General features: G+C 36.9%; 1 long non-coding RNA gene across 1 annotated transcript; it reads left to right on the top strand.

The window, feature by feature from the left end:
• The first annotated feature begins 1,854 nt into the window (after window positions 1–1,854).
• Window positions 1,855–15,617, top strand: LOC114077230. The gene is made up of 2 exons (XR_003578271.1): window positions 1,855–2,466; window positions 15,051–15,617. It is a non-coding gene; the product is annotated as an uncharacterized LOC114077230 (long non-coding RNA).
• The last annotated feature ends 4,943 nt before the right edge of the window (window positions 15,618–20,560 follow it).

Below are 20,560 nucleotides of genomic sequence, written 5' to 3'. Positions count from 1 at the left end.
AGGCAACACTTTTTAAGTGTGACCAATAAATCTGAAAAGGCAACGCTTTTAAGTGTAGTCTAACAAAAAATAGGTGTTTCTAATGCACGTCTTCAAAGAGTGCCGTTATACCTATTTGGCTACGCTTTATAAGTGTTGCGAAAGATGGCAACATTTTAAAAGTGTTGCCTAATGTCAAAGGTTGCGCTTCTTTTGGGCAGCCCCTAAAAAGTGTTGCTGAATGTCCAAAAGTGTAGCCTTTTATCAAAGGCCACACTTTTTGCTAGTTTAGGCTACACTTACGTGGTGTTGTTGTAGGCCAAAAATGGTGTAGTGCTAGTGTTTGAAACCGAACGAAATGGATATCGTTCAAAACCAAAGAAATTGGAGTTAGATATGAAACATCACGAGTCTCAACCCGTGAAACCATCTGTTAAGGAGGCTCCAAAATTAGAACTTACGGTTCTACCACCTCATCTGAGATATGTTGTATTGGGTAAAGATGTCACTTTGCAAGTGACAATTGCAATGGATTTGAATGGGCAACAAGTAGAGTGTTTGGTGGAGGTTTTAAAGAGGTTCAAACGCGCCATTAATTGGAGTATTGCGGACATTATTGGGATTCTCCTCTGTATTTGTTCACACAAAATAAACAAATGCCCGACCACAAGCATAGTATTGAGCATCAAAAAAGGTTGAATCCAATTATGCAGGGGGTATTGAAAAAGGAGATCATCAAGTGGTGGATGCTAGAGTCGTTTATCCTATTGCAGACAATAGTTGGGTGTGCCCTGTTTAGTGTGTGCCTAAAAAGGGTGGGATGACAGTGGTGCCCAATGAGAGGAACGAGATAGTTCTAATGTGGCTAGTGACCGGATGGAGAGTTTGTATGGATTACCAGAAGTTGAATGCGTGGACTGAGAAGGACCATTTCCTCATGCCCTTTATGGATAAAATTTTAGATAGACTCGTAGGAAAAGGGTGGTATTATTTTCTTTATGGTTATTTGGGTTACAATCAAATCTCTATTGCCCCTGAGGATCAAGTTAAGACCATTTTTACTTGCCCTTATCGGACATTCACATTCAAAAGGATGATGCTTGGGTTGTGTAATGCACCGGACACTTTCAATATTCTCAAATATGGTGGAAGACACTATTGAGATTTTCAATGACGACTACTCTGTGGTTGGAGAATCTTTTAATCACTGTTTAAGCAATTTGGGTGAGGATATCAAAATGTGTGAGGATTGTAATCTAGTGCTTACTTGGAAAAAATATCACTTTATGGTGAAATAAGATATAGTGTTTGTTTACACCCAATTTTGATCCTCCATAATAAATTAATCATGGAGTTTCTAAATTTCAAACGTTTTAAATAATTGACTTTATAAAATTTAAAAAAAAATAATTGATTTGCAAGTTAGTTCAAATAGTTTTGCACCTTTTTATAACTTTTAAATAACATATATATAAGCTTTATATAATTATGTATTTAATTAGTGTATTTTACGATATTTGAAAACTGTCAAAAAGATTTTAGTTTTCGTTAAAATTTCGCCAATTAGTCTACTTATATAATAGTTTATATTTTTAATTTATTGAATTTGTAATTAAGTTAATTATTTTATTTTGTTAAAAAATTAAGAAAGTTCTTTACTTAGTTGCATTAATTCGGATTTGTCGTGTTTAGCTAAGTTTGGCTACATTTTGCCGAAGTTTAAATCCAATTCTATCCTATTCAATTTTAACGAACCAAAGTCTTGGGCATTTTTTCCATTCTCATTAATGACCCACTTTACCTCAATTGCCAATCCAATTCAATAAGAACACTAAGATCATCAGCAGCCCACTAAAATTAAACCCAACACATGCATCAATAGAAAAAATCCGAACGACCCATGTGTTCCTTTCTTCTTTTAATAGTGTCCAGTAAACCCAAACACGAAGAAATTCCAGCGAACAGGAAAATTGCGACCCCTCCGTACGCCCATCTCGACCTTGTCATTTTTCTTCCTCTCTTACGCATCGTCCTGTCCTCTCCATACACGATCTTTTTAGGTGTAGGCATCTCCTTGCAAGATTGTCCTTCCCTCATAATCCGACGGCTTTCGTTGATGTACTGTTGAGAGATTGTACAATTTAGTACAAATTCAAGCTGTTTGGCAACATTATCTTTGGGGGGAGAATTTCAAAATTTAAAAACACCCAATTTTCTCCCTCCCGTTTCCCCTTTTTTCATCCCAATCTTCCCTCTATAAATATACATCAGAGGGGCAAAATAAATAGAGTAAGAAAGGTCATAAGAAATATATATATACATAGAAACATAAAGAACAAAAAAAAAGGAGATACTAAAGTGACCGGGGGCCTAGAGTTTTATGTTTCTTTTCATTCCCAATCACGAAAACTCATCGAAGTTTCATTGTAGCAGCAGTGAGGTCGTCTCTCACTCGTTTCTCGACTCAGGTCGCTGCCCCAAAAAAAGGTAAACAATTCATTATCCCTTTGTTGCTTTTATTAGTGTTGACTGAGTACGTAGCTCTTTGTGGAATTTAAAAGCGACTTCGTCTGAAGTGTTTGGTATGATACTATTCCCTTTGTCTTATTTTCCGAGATGGTTGGTGTTTTTGTTTCTGGGAAAGTTTAATGCACTCTAAACCTTATGTTTTGTGTGCGGTTTTTTTTAGTTATGGTTGTGCTCTTGTTCTTGCGGATTGAGTCTTTTACATGTTAGCATGATTCGGGAGTGCTCATTTTAAATGTTTGGAGGGTACGGTTCAAACCATTGTTGTTCCTTGCTGCGTATGTATTGTACTTAGGTGTTAGCTTTGTTTCAGTCTCCAAAGTTAGTATTTGGGTAAATGAGTATTAGCTAGTATTTCTACATGTGTTACTTTTGTATACATTTTGTTTTGGAGTAATTTAGTGTCAGTTGTTAGCGTATATATCTCAGTCTTCCTCGACTATGAAACCTTCATGGTTCATTTTCTTATTCCGATAATAGCTTAATATAAAAGGATTATCTAGTTTTTTTTATAGTCATTGGTTCTGATGTTTTCTCATTGTTTCGTCCTATAATATGATTTAAAATTTAGTAGAAGACTACTCTTACTTACTTACATCATCCGTTCTTTCAACTTCCTCTTCTCTCTTGCACTCGCTGACTTTAAGCTCGTCTTAGTACATGATATACAACTTTCGTGTATACTTTTGTGTGATTTATTTCTTCCAGCCGAGGGGCCTGTTTCAATGGGAAATAGTTTATCGTGAGACTGCTCGTTAGCATCTCTCAAAAGTCAGGCTCGAATGAGTGAAAAAAATCTTTCTTAATCCTCATGGACCCTATTTCTCTAATTCATTATCTGTAGTTCCATGTTTGATTTGGTGAGATAGATTTTTGTTGCCAGTACTTAATTGGTCAGTTACTCGTTGTTTAGATTACGATACGTCTCTTCTGAAAACTATATTGTTAGACTGTTTATGTCACTTCTCTGTTCTTGATAATTATTTATGGAAATGCATGTTTATTTTTCATATTATATTTTGCTAATCTCCATAGAGCCTATTATTAAAGCATAAGTTGTTATCCTTTTGTTCAAGCAAGTTCTCTCCATTAGTTTCATGGTTCTTCTCTTGATTATGTTTATGATCTAATTAGTTTGGTTGATGTTAAGCATAAATATCCAATCCGTTAAGATACCCAAATAAAATTGTTTCCTCTCTAATTAGTAGACATGTTGTTTCAGTTCTAAATAGATGCGTCAAGAAATATACTCGCGTATTTTGTCTAAAGGTTTAAATCGATTTAACCATAGCGTTTCGCTACTCAAGCATGTTTCCCATTTCACTCGAAGTTGCGAAAAATGTCAAATTTCCTTCTCTTATTCATGTTAAATTTTCTGCAAAAAAGTGCCATGCATTGTTTATCTTGTTTACTGTATTGTTTATGCGGAAAAAAAAATTGTTCAAGTATTAGTCCATTGATTCATAGTTTCCTTGACACCTTAGCCTAACTCCGCATTGCATTTTCAAGCTTAATTACAACAGCTAATGGTCTGCTCCATCTCGCTTTTCATGAACTGGTGGTTGACATTTTAGTATCTCTTTGCCTTTATTCCAAAGATTTTTTTTCTGCTTATGTGTTAGTTTGTAGGTTCGATATCGGTAGTCGTCTTGAGATATTTTACTTTGTCTTCTTTATCGTGTCCTATCTAAATAGGAAGATAAAGACCTGTAGTAGGCTGCTGTCCGGAACGTCAAACATTCAAATTTTATTCTTTTTTCGACTCAAACCCCAAAATGTGACATGTGTTTTAGCATAGCAGGTTTAGTCCTCGAAATGTCAAACATTTGCCGTGTTTAGTCGTGACCATGATTTCTTAAATAATGATTTGGCTGACTGATGTTCTTTTATTTTTTTAAAAATAATGAAATAAAAATAAATACAACTTCTTGTCCTTAGCACGATAAATTAGATTCATAAAGTTCCATTGGTGGATTCAATTTTTTTAATATAGCATGAAATTTATTGTTTGTTGAATATGCGCTATCATTTTTTCTTATTCATTTTGACCTTGAAAATTTCAATGCTCACAAGTATGTATACATTTTTTTAAAAGTATTTTAGGACTATTTTTTTAGTTCTCGTCATCTACTAATTAAATTTAGCTCCCTTTAGCTATTTATTTATTTTGTTGTTTTATTCGTTATTTTTTTAAAGTCACTTGTTGCTTTTAGATTTAATTTGTTTTTTCTTGACTTCTTTATACTTTTCCTTGTTTCTTGTTAGTTGATTTTCTCATTTCAATTGATCTGTGTTTTGTTTAAAACATGTCTTATTTTCTTTATCATTTCATGTGCTAATTTCTTTTCATTTCATTGAAAGTGAAATTTGTCTGAGTCCTCATGGACTCTATCTTCCATTTCCAAAGGGGCCACGAGGGCCCCCACAACTTTTTTTCATCCTAATCGATCTGCCATAAAGATCGACCAGCAGGTCTTGGAGTGCTAAAATTTTGAAATAGGCCAAGAAGTTGGGCCAAGCGTCTAATTTGTTTATATATTGTATTTTGTAAAAATTTAAGGAATCCCATAGTGTAATTCAATAATTACATTTTGTCCCGACAAAATTAGTATTTACAAAAAATCCCTTAAATTTGTTGTTCCGTGATACTTTAGACTCTAGTGATACATGGTAAATGATACATGGTAAGTTTAAACTGTTGAGAAAAAAATGGGGAAAAAACGGTACAATTAATGTTGTTACTAAAACAGCTTAATTTAAGGTAACAGATCATTAATCACCATAAAATCAGCACGTAATTGGATAACATTCTCCCCTATGTATAAGGTAACAGATCATTAAACATTTGGATAACATTCTCCCCTATATATTTTTCAAAGTCCTTTAGGAAATTGTTGTTAAAATTGACAGCAAACCTTATGGGATGTGTTGGTATCTTTTTAATCTTGTACTTCAGTGGCTGCAATTTGAAAATAAAACAGCAAATTATAACGATATTGAAATATAAATACTAAATAAAACAACTAATAACTTACTGATACATGGTTTCAGTTTTCAGAAATTCATACTACATGAAAAACATGTGATACATGTCTACTACATGTATCAGTGAATTAACTAAAACATTATAACATGTGATACATATCTAATACATGTATCAGACACATCGACTAAACAATATACACACTGATTCTATATGTATCATCAAGTACAGTGGATGAAACATTTATTAAACTTAGTGAATGATACATTATAACAAATTTCAAAACATGTATCAGTACATCAATTAAACAACTAATACCTTACTGATTTATGAAAGTGAATATCATATATATATATATATATATATATATACACACACACATCATTTGAACCTTTTGTAAGGTGACCGTTCATTTTTATCTGCTTGCCTCCAAGAACAAGAAGATTACCAAATTCATCTTCTTTTTGGTTGTTCGTTTAATCTTTCCTCTGATTGGAATTTGTTTCTTCAGTAACTGAACTTGGGGGTTTAGGGTTTTTATTTTTGGGTGTTGTTAAGCATGTGGGTTAACGTTGAAGTTGCAATGGCGGAGTAAGTAATCTTTAAGAGAAGGAAGATGATTATGGAAAAAAAAGAACTGAAACTTGATGGAGTAAGAACAAAACGGGAGAAGTTAAGAGAAGTTGTTCTGATTTTTGAAATTTCAAATTTTTTGAATTTTTAATTTAAAATTTCAAAATTGGGTCTTTTATTTAAAATTAATTAAAATTAATAATTCAAAATCAAAAAACTGATTTAAAAGGTTGAGTGTTTAAATGGAGAAAATTCAAAATCCAAAAACTGATTTAAAAGGTTGAGTGTTTTAATGGAGAAAAAATAGGCATTAAAATGGATAATTGTGTATTATAGGAGAGAGAATGTAATGTATCTATAAACTTAAACTAAAATTAAAAAAAAAGGAATTATGTAATATTTAAAAAAAGAAGGGAAAATTAGAGAATATAAAACTTATAGTTGTGTATTTAAGTTATTTTTCCTTGTGTTTTGCTATTTTTTGGGCCTAAGCCCTTTTTGTATTATCGTTACCTTGTTAGATTAGGACAGGTACAATAGAATGGGCTTAAGGCTCATAATGAAATGGGTCCGAATATCGGTCATGGCGTATAGAAAACCCGGATTTGGACCCAACACTCTTTACATTTCTCTCTCTCCCCCTCTCTTATTTTTCGTTAACTTATCTGCTTTTATTTGTCGATAGTTTAAATTTAAAGAATCAAAATCCCCGCAAACAAAGTAAATGTTTCATCGATTTAAAGTTAATTTCAAACGGATTCTAAAATAACAAATAAAATTTCAAAGCAATTCTTATTTAAATAGTAAAACTAATTATTTCCTTTTTTGTAAACAACTTCAAATAATTCTTACTTAGACAATAAGCTAATTTTCAAAGGAATTTTGAGCAATTTTTATTAAGTTAGATTATTTAGCCTAATAGATTAGTTTTCGGATAATTGCGTGTTAGCAAACGTCTTAGGTGCTTTTAAGCCTTCCTAAGATATTAATAAGAATCCCCGAATCACTTTAAAGTTATCAAAACGATTTTTCTGTTTAACTCTTTTGAAACAATAGTTTTCTATATTTTTCTTTAAAATTAAGTGGTGATTCTAAAAAGTCAAAAACTTATAAAAATAATATTTTTCTTGAAATGTACAAAATAGTGTTGGGCCACAAAATCTCGTAGAATGAGATAGAGGTTGATCGAGCTAAAGTCGAAGTTATGGAGAGGTTTCCTCCACCCATTTCTGTAAAAGGTGTGAGAAGTTTTCTTAGACATACGGGTTTTTACCAAATGTTTATCCAAGATTGAAAAAAAACTGGACATCCTTGGTGCTACTTGAGAAGGAGTGTAAGTTCTATTTCGATGAATCCTTCCTGAAAGCGCTTGGAGAGTTGAAGGAAATGTTGGTGTTCACGCTCATTATTATTTCCCTAGATTGAATTAAACCATTTGAGGTGATGTGTGATGCTAATGGGGTCGCACTTGGTGTGGTATTAGGACAGAGAAGGGATAAAATTCTTTACCCCATTTACTATAAAAGTAAGGCCCTGAATGAAGCTCAAAAAAATTACACGATAATCGAACAAGATCTTCTTGTGGTGGTGTTTGCTTACGAAAAAATTCGCACCTATTTGCTTAGCACGAGGGTTATTGTACATACATACCACTCTGCGTTGAGGTACTTGATGGAGAAGAAGGATGTGAAGCCAATATTGATTAGATAGGTGCTATTACTGCAAGAGTTTGACTTCCAGATAAACGACAGAAAGGGGATTGAGAATCAAGTTGCCGATCACTTGTCTAGGTTAGAGGATGAAGATATACATGAAGTGGGAGATAAGGTTGAAATTGATGATGCATTCCCGTATGAACATGTATTGTCCGCTTCTCAAGATTTGATTCCATAGTTCCCAGATTTTGTGAATTATCTAGAAAGTGCTATAGTTTCATTGGACTTTTCTTTCCATTAGAGGAAGAAAATCATGTATGATGTTAAAAAGTTCTTTGGGATGAGCCTTACTTATAATGGAGTTGTGCCGATGGGATAATTCGTCATTTTGTACCGGAAGTTGAGATGTTGAGTGTTTTGGAGGCATGTCACTCCTCGCCTTTGGGTGGGCACCATAATGGTATTCGAACTGCGCATAAGATTTTGCAGCGTAGGAAGTATTGGACAACCATTCACCAAGATTCTCACGAGTTTGCCAAATCATGTGATAGGTGCCAACGAGATGGAAGAATCTCGAATAGGCAAGAGCTCCCTTTAAACCCTATTTTCGTGATTGAGTTGTTTGATGTATGGGGCATTTATTTTATGGGCCGGTCAGTGAGTTCTCACGTGATGAAGTATATACTTGTGGCAGTCGACTATGTGTCAAAATGGGTGGAAGCAATAGCGCTTCCTAACATTGAAGTAAAGAGTGTCAATGCGTTCTTGAAAAAGAATATCTTCTCTAGATTTGGCACACCTAGGACCATTATTAGTGATAGTGGCTCTCACTTTTGTAACGAGTTGTTAAAGGGGCTATTGGAGAAATATGGGGTTCGCCATAAAGTGGCTACTGCTTATCATTCACAGACTAGAAAGCTAGTTGAGGTGTTCAACCGACAAATCAAGCAAATTCTAGCAAAAATGGTGAATGATAATCGACGGATTGGTCAAGGAGGCTTGATGATGCTCTTTGGGCCTACCGGATTGCATACAAGACTCCCATATGTATGTCTCCATAACAACTTGTAAAAGGGAAGGCCTATCACTTGCCGGTCGATTTAGAGCAAAAGACACGTGGGCAATGAAGTAACTGAAGCTGGATTGGAATGAAGCCGAGGAACAAAGACTAAATGGGTCGAATGAGCTTCATAAGTTTTGCCTCAAATCCTATGAAAGTTTATCCATCTATGAAGAAAAGATGAAGAAGTACCACGACCGAAGTATTGAAAAGCGAGAATTTGTGGTTGGCAATTTGGTGCTTCTATTCAACTCTAGGCTACACATGTTTCCGGGAAAACTCAAGTCCAAGTGAAAAGGCCCATTCCTCATCACCAAAGTGTTTTCACACGGAGCGGTTGAGTTGGAGAATAAGGAGGGTTCAAAGTTCATAGTCAACGGGAAAAGGATTAAGATCCCCCTAGGGCATGCGGATATTATCCATGAAGTGATTGAGGCCTATCACCTTGATGAAGTCTGAGTAATCAAGAAGACTGCGTTGTGCAAAATCAAGCGCATCTTCGGAGGCAACCCAAGGTGTATCCTCTAGCCTACGATAGGTTTTGTTTTCTTTATAGGAATAGTCGTATTTTCATATTTCGTTCTGTTTTTAATATCATTTAATTCTTGCGTTATTAGTAGTGTTGGCTAGAGAGTAGTGTAGGGTCCGTGTCTCAAAGTGTCTAGAAAAACACAAAAGAATAGCCTAATGGGTGTTACATGTGCAGGGACCAAAACAAAAAATCTTCTGAAAAACAGTCTGGTGCACAGGTCTACGGACCCCATCAACAGGCCGTCGTTCAATCAACAAACCGTCGATGGTGTCGTACTTCCCAACTATGTCCCCTAAATTTTCTAAGTGTAGATATAAATGACGGTCCAAATCGGCGGACCGTTGACGGGTTTTCGTAGGTCGACCCGACCTAACTCGGCCGGTAATAATAAATAACATAACCGTTTATATTAATTCCCACCTTCAAATTCTTTTAAAATTCCCTACCTAAACTGTTTTCTTCCATTATTTCCTTCCTTTATCTCCAACCATTACACAGTTATCTTCCATATCACTCCAAATTCCAAATTCCTAAAATTCCCCAAACTCTCTCTTCCCAAATTCTCTTGTTTCTCCACTGTTCTTCAACCGGTGATCAAATTTCGGGTGTGTAGGCTACTGTTCAAAGTTCATATCACAACCACGCCACTAGGAACGGAAGTTATTTTGATTTCCTTTACACTTTTAATTGTCATTCATAGTTTTTTACAAAAATTCAAATGTGGTTCTTGACTAAGGGACTAATTTAATTGATAATGTATGCTAATAACTCATGTATTACGTCCCTCGGAATGAAAGAATGTGGTCGTATCTCTAATTAGTCGGTTCATAGTTTTGATGAATTAGAATACAAATTATGTGAAATCAAAACTCTAAGAATGACAAATACATTTTTATGTGTGTTATAATGCTTGTCTACGCTTGAGTGGGTCCAGAAATTGTCCAAAAAGTTGATCTTGCAAAAAGTCCTAAATTTTGTCTCCGGCCAACAGTACGAGACCCCATCAATGGGCCGTCGATGGGGTCCGTCGAATGGATCCACACTTTAATTATTGAAGTCTAAAATGATAAAAGTGGACTATGGTCCGTCTTTTTTTGCGCATTCGTCCTTTCATTCAGAGAACCTGTTTTCACAAATCTTAAAAATTATTCCAAGTGTTAGACGACGGAAGTTGATTACTGTCCATTGACTCATTGACGGGTCGTTCTGCACATCCCTCATTTTGATTATACAGGTCTAAGATTTTTATTAAGTTAAATACTTCTAAGTGTACAACGATGGACCCTATCGATGGACCGTTTATAGTGCCCGTCGACCTGAAGTTGGAGAACTGAATTGTGTAATACTTTTTTCTTCCCTCTGATTGTTTCAAGTGTGTAGTATTGTTGAAGTGAGAATAAAAATTGCGCTACAGGTATGGCTCCTAAACAGGATATCGTCTACTCAAGGGGAAAGTCTAAGTGTGTGGCCTCATCTCGTCGGATGGTTGCTAACTCCGACAATGAGCAAGATCCATATTACGTTCCCCCGGGTGCCACCACTGCCACAACAGATGCAAGAGTCACTAGTGGTACTTCTCAGAAGGTGGTTTGCGACGTAGGCACTACCTCCCAGTCTGATGAGGAGCTCACACTGACCAGCTCACCTTCCAGGGTGGGCTCTAGCTCGATGGAGCATCAGTCACCGAAACATCTTGTGCTTCCTGGTCGGCCTATTTTTTTGGGTCAAATATAGACCTTGCTATTACAGAGCCCCCGACTTATACCAGTCCACGCCCCTATATGCAGCACTAGTCCCTCTAGCACGGGTCCGTAAATTAGAGGCCCTAATGGTCACCCATCTTCGTCACATACAACCTTGGATGAATAAATCCTTTTCTGAGGCTGAGGATCAAATAGAGAAGAGGGTGGCCTAGTAGACTAAGCTGAAGATTCAGGCGGTTCACCAGCGCCTTGATTCATTTGACCTGCGGGCGTTAGCACGACCAGCCCCTACCATAGACCTTACTACCCTTCAGGATGCGCTGGCCAGTTTACGAGAATATATGAATGTCATTCTATAGATAGGGGGACATAGCGGGAGAGTCTGCTTATCGAGCTAGCAGAGGATACAGTGCTTGACGCTTTGATCAAGCCTTCTACTAAGCCGCAACCTAAGCCACATATTCATGTCAAGAGGCATTGTTCTAGCTGCACTACAGATGCAGGAGATGATGCTCGTGCGAGGAAGAAAGAAAGTACGAACCTCAAGCTGCTAGAAGGGTTTCGTTGGCAGATAAGGAGGCCCACCAAATTAGGGCATGAGAGATGGCTTTTGGGGCGTCTAGTTCCATACAGGTGATCGGTGAGAGGATCACTACTGATGGTGCAGAGATTGCTGTGGGCACCATTGAGGGTGACCCAAGCACTGATGTTACGGGTTCTAGGAAACCGGACTCGATCACTTGTTGAGAGATTTTTTACTCTATGTGCCTCAGGTTTGCTTCACCTACCACCCTGTACTTATGTTTTTTTATGCATTGGTGACAATGACATGCTCTTTTTTTTGGGGGTGGGGTAAATGGAGAGTGAGCGTTAAGGTGAAGTCTGAGTAACCCAATTCACTATCCGCTCTTGGGGTTTTCTTGCCTGTGTTCTTTTGCCCCCCAAAAGACTGGTTAATTTTCTGTTGAAACGACATGTCGTTATTTGTACAAAAAATAAAAACATGAAAGATGAAGCATGATGGCTGAAATTAAAAGATATACCATCGTAGATATTGCTTGCATGAATAGGCAAAAATAAGTTGAATGTGTTTGATCTAAGCATGACATAGATAGGCACCCACTGCATAACCCTCAACTAACACCTCAATTGAGAACTCTAACAATCTGATAGTGTAATGAGGTGTAAAGATAGTGTGAGGAATTTGGAGTGTTCAATAGTTGGTGCCTAGCTAAAACTTGCTTGGTTAGTCCTGCAAAGGGAATCTGTGTTAATATACTAGGAAAGGATCATAGCCTCTTGTTCAAATTATCAAACATATAACCTTAAATGAAGTTAACCAAAACGTAAGCTTTCTCCCTTTTTGATCCAAATCGGTTGAGCATATAATAGACCTAATTTTTTCTCACCAACTCACCTTCCCAGGGTTTAATGTTTTGGCCTCGGTCCCTCCTTGGATATGTGCACCTCGACTTACAGCAAAAGCCTAAGTTGAGGGTGGCTAATGCAGAAAATGACCTCGTCTTGTCCCTGACCCGACCTCGAGTATTGTGTACCTCAACTCATGGAAAAGCTATGATTTGAGGGTGGCTATTTTGAGTGAGAATCTAAATGGGTATGAAAAGAGTTGGATGCTGAAAAGAAAAGAGAAAGTGAGTGAAATATGTGACCAGATGAAATTATCAATGGGAGTGAAAGAGAAAAGAAAAGAAAAAGAAAAAAAAAAGAAAAGAGTTTGGAAAAGTTAAAAAATATATATGTCATAGCCAAAAGAAAGGGGAGCAAATAAAATATGAGAAGCAAAGAAAAGTAGGGCGTAAAAAGCAATGAAAAAGAGGTAGGAAGCTTAGAGAAAATGAATAGGAGGGCGTAAAGTCACTAAAAATATACCCAAACGTACCATACCTGACCCTGAGCGTACGTTTCGAATGTGGTGAACTTAAGCAGTGAAAATAAGGGCAATTCTACGGCGACAAGTACTAGCTATGTATAATCTTTTTTTTAGTGTGAGTGTTGAATAAAGATCCTTGTACCTGATAGGCTCAAATTTAATTCTCGAAAAGAAGTAAAATCGGTCGCATCAAGTAAAGAACCCAACTAGTGAGGTTTGAATCGTTCCCACGAGGAAAATGGTTCAGACTTAAATATATTCTATCAATACTTCTATTTAGTCAATTATTTCCCGAAAACAAATAACTAAAGGGGGTTTTGATAAATAAAAGCAATTAGCTAAATTAAAATAAACAAGTGACAGGTTCAAGTATTGGAGTTTAATCAAGTAATGAGAGTAACCAGGGCGTAAGTGTTCCCCACAGGCTCGTAACTCAGTAATTGAAGCTATAACAATTCTTTCCTAGTATCTTGCATGTAAAGTGATAATTTAAGTATCTCTAAATCCTTGGTCTGACATCTAGAGAATTTCACTCCGCACCTTGGTCCGGCTTCGTGTGTTGCTTTACTAAATCTTATCTTTACCATATATTAAGCATCATATTCAATATTTGACTAAGTTGTTCCTTCATTCCAACTGACACTTGCCTATTAGAAGTATACACTAAATCAATGTTGATAATTCTATTCCTATTATCTACCTCCTTGGTCAGCCAAGTAGCAATAAGGTGAGTTCTAACATTGGCCATTCGTTAAAAAGAATTCTAAGCAAAAGAATTAGCAATGCATGCAAGACACTATTCTAGAATTGTTATTTTAGCTAGATTTTACCTTGTTACTTACCCATGGTTCCCACAACCCTAATTATGGAGTTTACTTACCCATGCTAATAATCACACAATTCATATTGATGACATAAAAAATCATGCACTTACTTTTCTGAGAATGAAGAAAATCCAGAAATTCACTTGAATAATTCACAAAAACACTAACAAGTAATTCCAGAAAAGTATGATCAAATACAAAAATCAAGAGTTCAATACTTAAACAAGAGAACTAAATAATATCCAAAAGTCTTACCCCAAAAATGAGGTTTTTTTAACTATTTATAACAAACTAAAACCTAATAAAAGAAGGACTCTATTTTAAGGCAAATCTATCCAAAACGCGTTTGAATCAATGATCCGTGCGATGGACCGTTATGGACACGATGGACCATCGTGGGCTCCGTCATTCCATACTTTGCATAATTTTCTGCTGCTTTCTTCATCAACATTCTGTTACCCTCGACGGAAAGATATGAAGGACCATTGCAAGCACGAAGGTCCGTCGAGGGGTTCCGTTCCATAATACTTAGAAACTTCTCGAAATTAGATACAAGAACTACTCTCTGACAACCACGACGAATATGCAGGACGGATGGTCATGGCTATGACGGTCGGTCATGAGCTTCCGTAGTCCCATACTTGGTCAGACTTCTCCAACTTCCTTCAGCAGCCATTTTCTTCTAACTACGGTTCCACCTACGGATCGTAACAGTCACGATGGATCGTCGTGGGCTCCGTAGGTGGTCACTTCTACAGATTCTGCTCAAATCCTTCGCATTCTCCTTTGGACAGATTTCCTGCAAATAAAGAGAAACGTACATCAAAAATCAATACAAAAAGGCTTTAGACACACACTAAACTTAAGGAAAAGACAATGAAAGTACCGTGAAACCAAGGTACATCAGTACCCAGACTTAAAATCAGCAAAAAAATGAGGATTTCTTTTGAAGTTAGGGAACTAGTTGCAATGTCGGAAAGTTGGAACCTTGGTGAGAGGCAAAATAGTAGAAGTGTCTGTTCAGGGTGAGCTCGTGCCAATGGTGTGATCTTCATGACTTAGCTTTTTCAAACATGAGAGCGTAAGCATGCACTAAATCAAAGAAAGAGTCGGGATTGATAGCCATGTGATTGTGAAAGTTTAATAGAATATACTTTTGTACAAGTGTGGTTTTGAATCATAGTGTATCAATTGAGGACAAAAAATGAATTTAAGTTGAGCGTGTGTCGTGGTTTCACGGTGCTTTCAATGCTTTTCTATTAAGTGTTGTGTGTGTCTAGAGCCTTTTTGTAGTAGTTTTAACATGTTTTTATGTTTTTTGCAGGAAAGATGTCCATAGTAAAAACGCAAAAGACAGAGAAAATAGTGCAGAAGACGACCTACGAAGGCCATCGACGGCCCTTCATTCAATCGACGGTTTGTAGGTGGTGACTGTCAATTGAAGTTCAACTGATGGAGAAACTCGGGGAAATCTTACCAAGTGTAGAACTACGGAAGGGATCGTTGGTAAACTATTGATATGATCATGGATAGTTTCAGTACCTGAAGTTGGAGAAATTCTAAGGATGGAGCGACGGAGGGCATCGACGGACTATGTTGTTGTTCCATCGATCGATTCAGAGAGGGTTCCATTTGAAGGAGAGAAAAATATTCTATGTCTGAAATGACGCAGGCAGTCACGACGGTACTTCAGTAGGGGTCGTTGATCAATGCCGCTTTTTTTGGACAAAATTTCCTTATTTCAATTCCTTTTAATTTAGGACAATGTTTTCTATATATAGGGTTTAAAACCTCATATTGGGGTTAGACATTTTTAGTATTGTTCTTGTGTTGTTTGGAGCTTGGTTTTTGCAAACTTTAACAATAATTCAATTTCCGGATTTGGTTTGAACATTTATCTTGCAATTTCAAGTTGATTTTCTTGGTGTATTCTTATTGTTGAAGTAAGTTCATGATTTCTTCCTTAAAAATAATGAATTGTGATCTTTCTTGCATGGGTAGGTAAATCCAAAACGAGAATTGTAGGAACCATGGGTAATTAACAAAGTAAACCTAGCAAATAAGCAATTCTCAAATAGGTTCTTGCATTTATTGATAATTCTTTAGCTTAGAAGGCTTTTTAACAGTGGCCAACGTTGGAAATCATCTTGTTGCTACTTGTCGGACCTAGGAGGTAGTAATAGGAAAAGAATTATCAACATAGATTTAGTGGGATACTATCTAATAGGCTACTGTCGATTGGTGCAAAGTCATAACTAAGACAAACATCCATTATGATGTCTAATATGAAGTAAGGTTAAGGGTTAGTAAATTATGCACACGTAGTCGGACAAAGGTACGGGGAAAAATTATCTAGATTTCGGACCAATGATTTAGAGATACATAATTTACAACTTTACATGCAAAATACTATGGAAGAATTGTTATTGCTAGGAATACGACATTATGAACCTATGGGGAACACATATACCCTAGTTAGTCTCAAAACTTGATAAAAACTCACTTTTTATTTTCATTCACTTGTTAGCTTAGAAGTGTTTAAGAAACTTGTTTCACAACACCACCACCACCCCCTTTTAATTACCTATTTTTGGAAAAACCTTGAATAAATACACACAATTGTATATTGAAGTTAAGTCTAAATCCTCGTGGGATCGATCCCCACCTACTATTTAGGTTCTTTACTTGATTATGACCGCTTATACTTCTTTAGGGAGGTGTAATTTGAGCGTATTAGTTGCGTGATTTGATTAGAAAAATGTTGCATGGATATTTCTCTTATTTTTACAATGTCTTCACAACATTTTGAGCGAAAATTTCATGATAATATAGCTGAAATGATTCCAAAATGAGTGGATGGAATTTGAATAGTTTCTTAGTAGAAAACTTGAATTTGTTCACCAATTAAGAGTTGAATGCTAGGGCCTTCATTAGTTATTCTTGTACTCTAGAAACACTAATCTCAAGAAAATTTTGTTAAAAATGAAGTTTTAGGGAAAAAGACACCATGATCATGCCCTGATGTTTGACCCAGATAAAGGCCGCTCTAGCGGACTCCATCATGTGGTGGTGCCTTCATCCTGCTATGGCAAACTTCATCTTGTAGGGAGGAACCGTTGTGGCGTGATATTGTAAAATAATGGCCTCTTTCCACTTTTAATAGAAAATATTCCTTCCTTACCCCCGTATTGAATAATTTCATGGAGTTCTTATGTGTACATTTTATGATTTTGGAGGCTTGTATAACCATGGTGAGAATAAATGAAGAAAACTTCCCTTTGTTCGATTCCCCGATGTTGCAAGTCGGGACAGACACCATGATCATGGGAACACAAAATTTTTGTGTGAGAAAGGTTTCGACCAGGTGGGTTTAGCGGAGAAAGTACCCGGTTTCCATGCCCAACGGATGGAGTATGGTTGAGGTCGATGGCAGAGGCTGGTTACGAGAGTTTTATGCGCTACTACCTATCGTCCGCTGGGACGATCCTCACCCTACAATCTACGTACGAGGAGTTGAATGTTTCTGAGCACTCAATTCATCAATTAGGTGCTCGAGGTCTCTAACTTAGAGTACGAGACCAGACTAAGGGAGATGAATTTGGGTTGGATGCACGACACAGTCGACGAGGCTTTGCGTCGGGAGCAGGTATATTGGGATACTATAGAGAGCATCACAACTACTCATTTTTCATCGGATGTCAACAGATAGTTGCACCTAGTATCTAGGAGGATCCACCCGTCGGGCAACCACATAGACGTGACCTTCCATTGGGCTCTAGTGGTGGCTTGGGTTGCGTAGGGTATTGGGCTGAATATGGGGGAATAGATTGTGTCCGAGTGGAAGATATTCTACAGAGGAAACAAGAAGACTTTCTTTCTACTTAGAATAGTGAAAACGATGTGCAAGCGGGTTGGGGTGCCACTTTTTTGCACTGATAATGAACTTGCATATGGATCCCTCTTTTAATCTTCTTTTGATTAGGAAGCCTCCACCTTGAGTAAATAAAGAAAAAAAGGTGGATGGGGCCATCACTATCAAAATAGCGGATGAGGCAGACGACGAGGGAGAGGGTGATGATGAGGTCAACGACGTCCTCCCTACTCCGTTTGTGCCCCACTATCAGGCACTCGTGTAGAGAAGAACCTGGCAGTCGTCGGAAAGAGATTATGATGCTCCTATGCTAATGCCTCAACTCCAATTCCACCCTCCAAATCCCTTGAGATTGATATTCTCTACCACGAACAGAGATAGGAGAATAAAAATAATATAGAAAGGGACCGCCTGATGGGTCGAATGTGGAAGACCATTAAAGTCATTTTCTATTATGTCATCGTCAGAGGGAGCTTCCTAGGCTCGAGCCGGATGACTTTGAGGAGTTCACCTAGATTCAGATGATAAAACTCCCCCTCCACATGGTCCTTGATTTGAGTTTGCCCAGCTAAGGCATGTAACAAATAATATTTCTACTTTTTTAAAGTTTTTTTAAGCACATGGATGCTTGTTTCGCTATTTTCATAGTCGTAATAAAATGTTAGGTGATTATAACTTACTATTCAATTGTGGAGTACTGATCGGACGGCAGAAATTAGCATGTGCACGATTCGAAGCCCATAGACAAAACTAGGGAAGAACAGGGAAGGCAGGGCTGAGATTCTTTCTTGCTATCTTCTACTCTAGCAGTCCCGCCCTGGAGCGGCCATGACGAGATTAGTTTCTGGACAATATTTCTTGGGGTTTCTCCCTGTTTCTAATGTTTTTCATTTACTCACAGGGTCATAGTTAAGCATTTAGGATATCCCTATTAGCTAAGATAGAGATTTTTCCACCTCGAGATCAACCTAGCGGTATACAGTAAAACTTTTCCTACTAATTTAACACCACAAACATGCAGGTCCTAAGAATATTCCTATGAATCACAGGGTTTAGAATCAGTTGCGACATACGTCAAGGGAATCTTTCACGATAGGAAATTCCACTATTATGTAATAATATCCCCTTTTTTGATTTGGTTCCCGACCAATCCCAACTTCCGTGAAACAGGATTTCCCCAACAATGACAAATCATTCTTTTCCTTAACAATCTTTATCAATAGTAAGTTTATGCACAACTAATAGTTGTATTCCCTCTAATAAGTATATTGTATCACACGTCCAGAATCAATTTACGATTCAGATCGTAGGTTATCTCTAGACCTTTGCACATAACCAAGTGATGAATCTCTCTCTGACAACAAGTTCACAAAAACCCAAGTAATCATTACTCACATAATTTCAAACAGTTAGGCAAGCACACTACACACACCAACAATTATTCTGACAATTTCAAGCTACATCACACTGGAAAGTCAAAATTCTTACTTAATTCGTTTCATGGGTGACCATTAGCTGATCATTCATAAATTCATGCAACCTCTAAGGCCAGCTACCAATTGGAACCTTCTTAGTTCCAATTTTCCTTGCTTGTGTCCCTTCAGCCGCGACTACGACATCCAACTCACTTTGTTGAGATACCAATAGGATTCAACCCACATCACAAGCGACAACCCGCACGGAAGGAGAGAAGAAATAGAACGACTTCGTAGAATGCCTCTTAGACTACTTCACATTTGCTCTTGTACTAGAGACTGACAACCTTGGATCTGATACCATTTTGTTATGACCCAACCCAATTGTTCATGCGCGCACCTACTCTAACACCTAAGTAGGAGGATCCTCGATCCCCAAACGATTAAAAACAAGCAGAAGATTAAGAAAAGTGGAGACAAAAGAAAATTCATGAGATATGTACATAAATAAGAGTTCAAATAATCCAAAGTTAAATTTGTAAAATAAATTTAACTCCCCCAGGGATCTAGTCTAAAAAGGTACAAGTGCTTCGAAAATCTTAGGGTATAAAATACAGTAACTAATGAAATAGCTTCCACCACAGGGAAGGAAGAGTAGAAGTTGTTGGAGATTGTCTTCTTCGTCTTCACTTATGAAATATCACTAACCATGCTACCAGACTATGCCAAAATACATAACAAAAGTATAATCAGTACAAAGTACATGTACTAGTAGGCATCATCGATTTACCCATTACCCATTACATAATATAAAAAAATCAACTAGTAGAAAAAAAGCAATATAGAAGTATACCACTCAACCTTTATTCCCCTGCCTTTACCATTCTTGTATACCTTAAACATACTAGTACACTTGATCTAACCCTCTACTTTATCACACTGCTAGCTTGTTCTTGAATCCTAGCTTAATTATTCTATCTCATTAAGTATCTCTTGAATACAACCATTACCAACCCGACCAACCACTTATGACATACCCTTACATCTTCTGCATCACCATTCCTCCCTTGACCACATGGTATACTCTATCGAGACTCGCAAATCTTTTCGAATACGAATCCCCTTTCCAAGGTAGGACTTAACTAATTTTTCCACCATGAACACTACCCTACTTCTCATTATTTATGAACACATGCAGCCGCTCAAAAGATAGTTATTAGTAACACCAAAACCTCAGTATCGATTTATAAGACAACATACATACAGATTGGGCATGATTGTTCATGGCTAGTTCCAGTAAATGTGATATAACAAGAAATTACAACATCGTAAGGACACATATACAAGGAACATAATTCAATTATCATTTAGGAGAAATGTATAGTTCATAATAGGTAGATATGAATGTAGTAGTCATAAATAATTCTTTCATGGAACACAAATCTAAATTGTTAGTGTGTCAGAATGTGACACCCGATCTAATATATATGTGTAAGAATGTGACACCCGGTCTAATATATTATCGAAACATGATACCCGATCTAGTAT

Source organism: Solanum pennellii, chromosome 5, assembly GCF_001406875.1.
Source record: "Solanum pennellii chromosome 5, SPENNV200".
Lineage (NCBI taxonomy): Eukaryota > Viridiplantae > Streptophyta > Magnoliopsida > Solanales > Solanaceae > Solanum > Solanum pennellii.
Note: the sequence above shows the minus strand (reverse complement) of the source record. Positions and strands in the feature narration are given on the sequence as shown.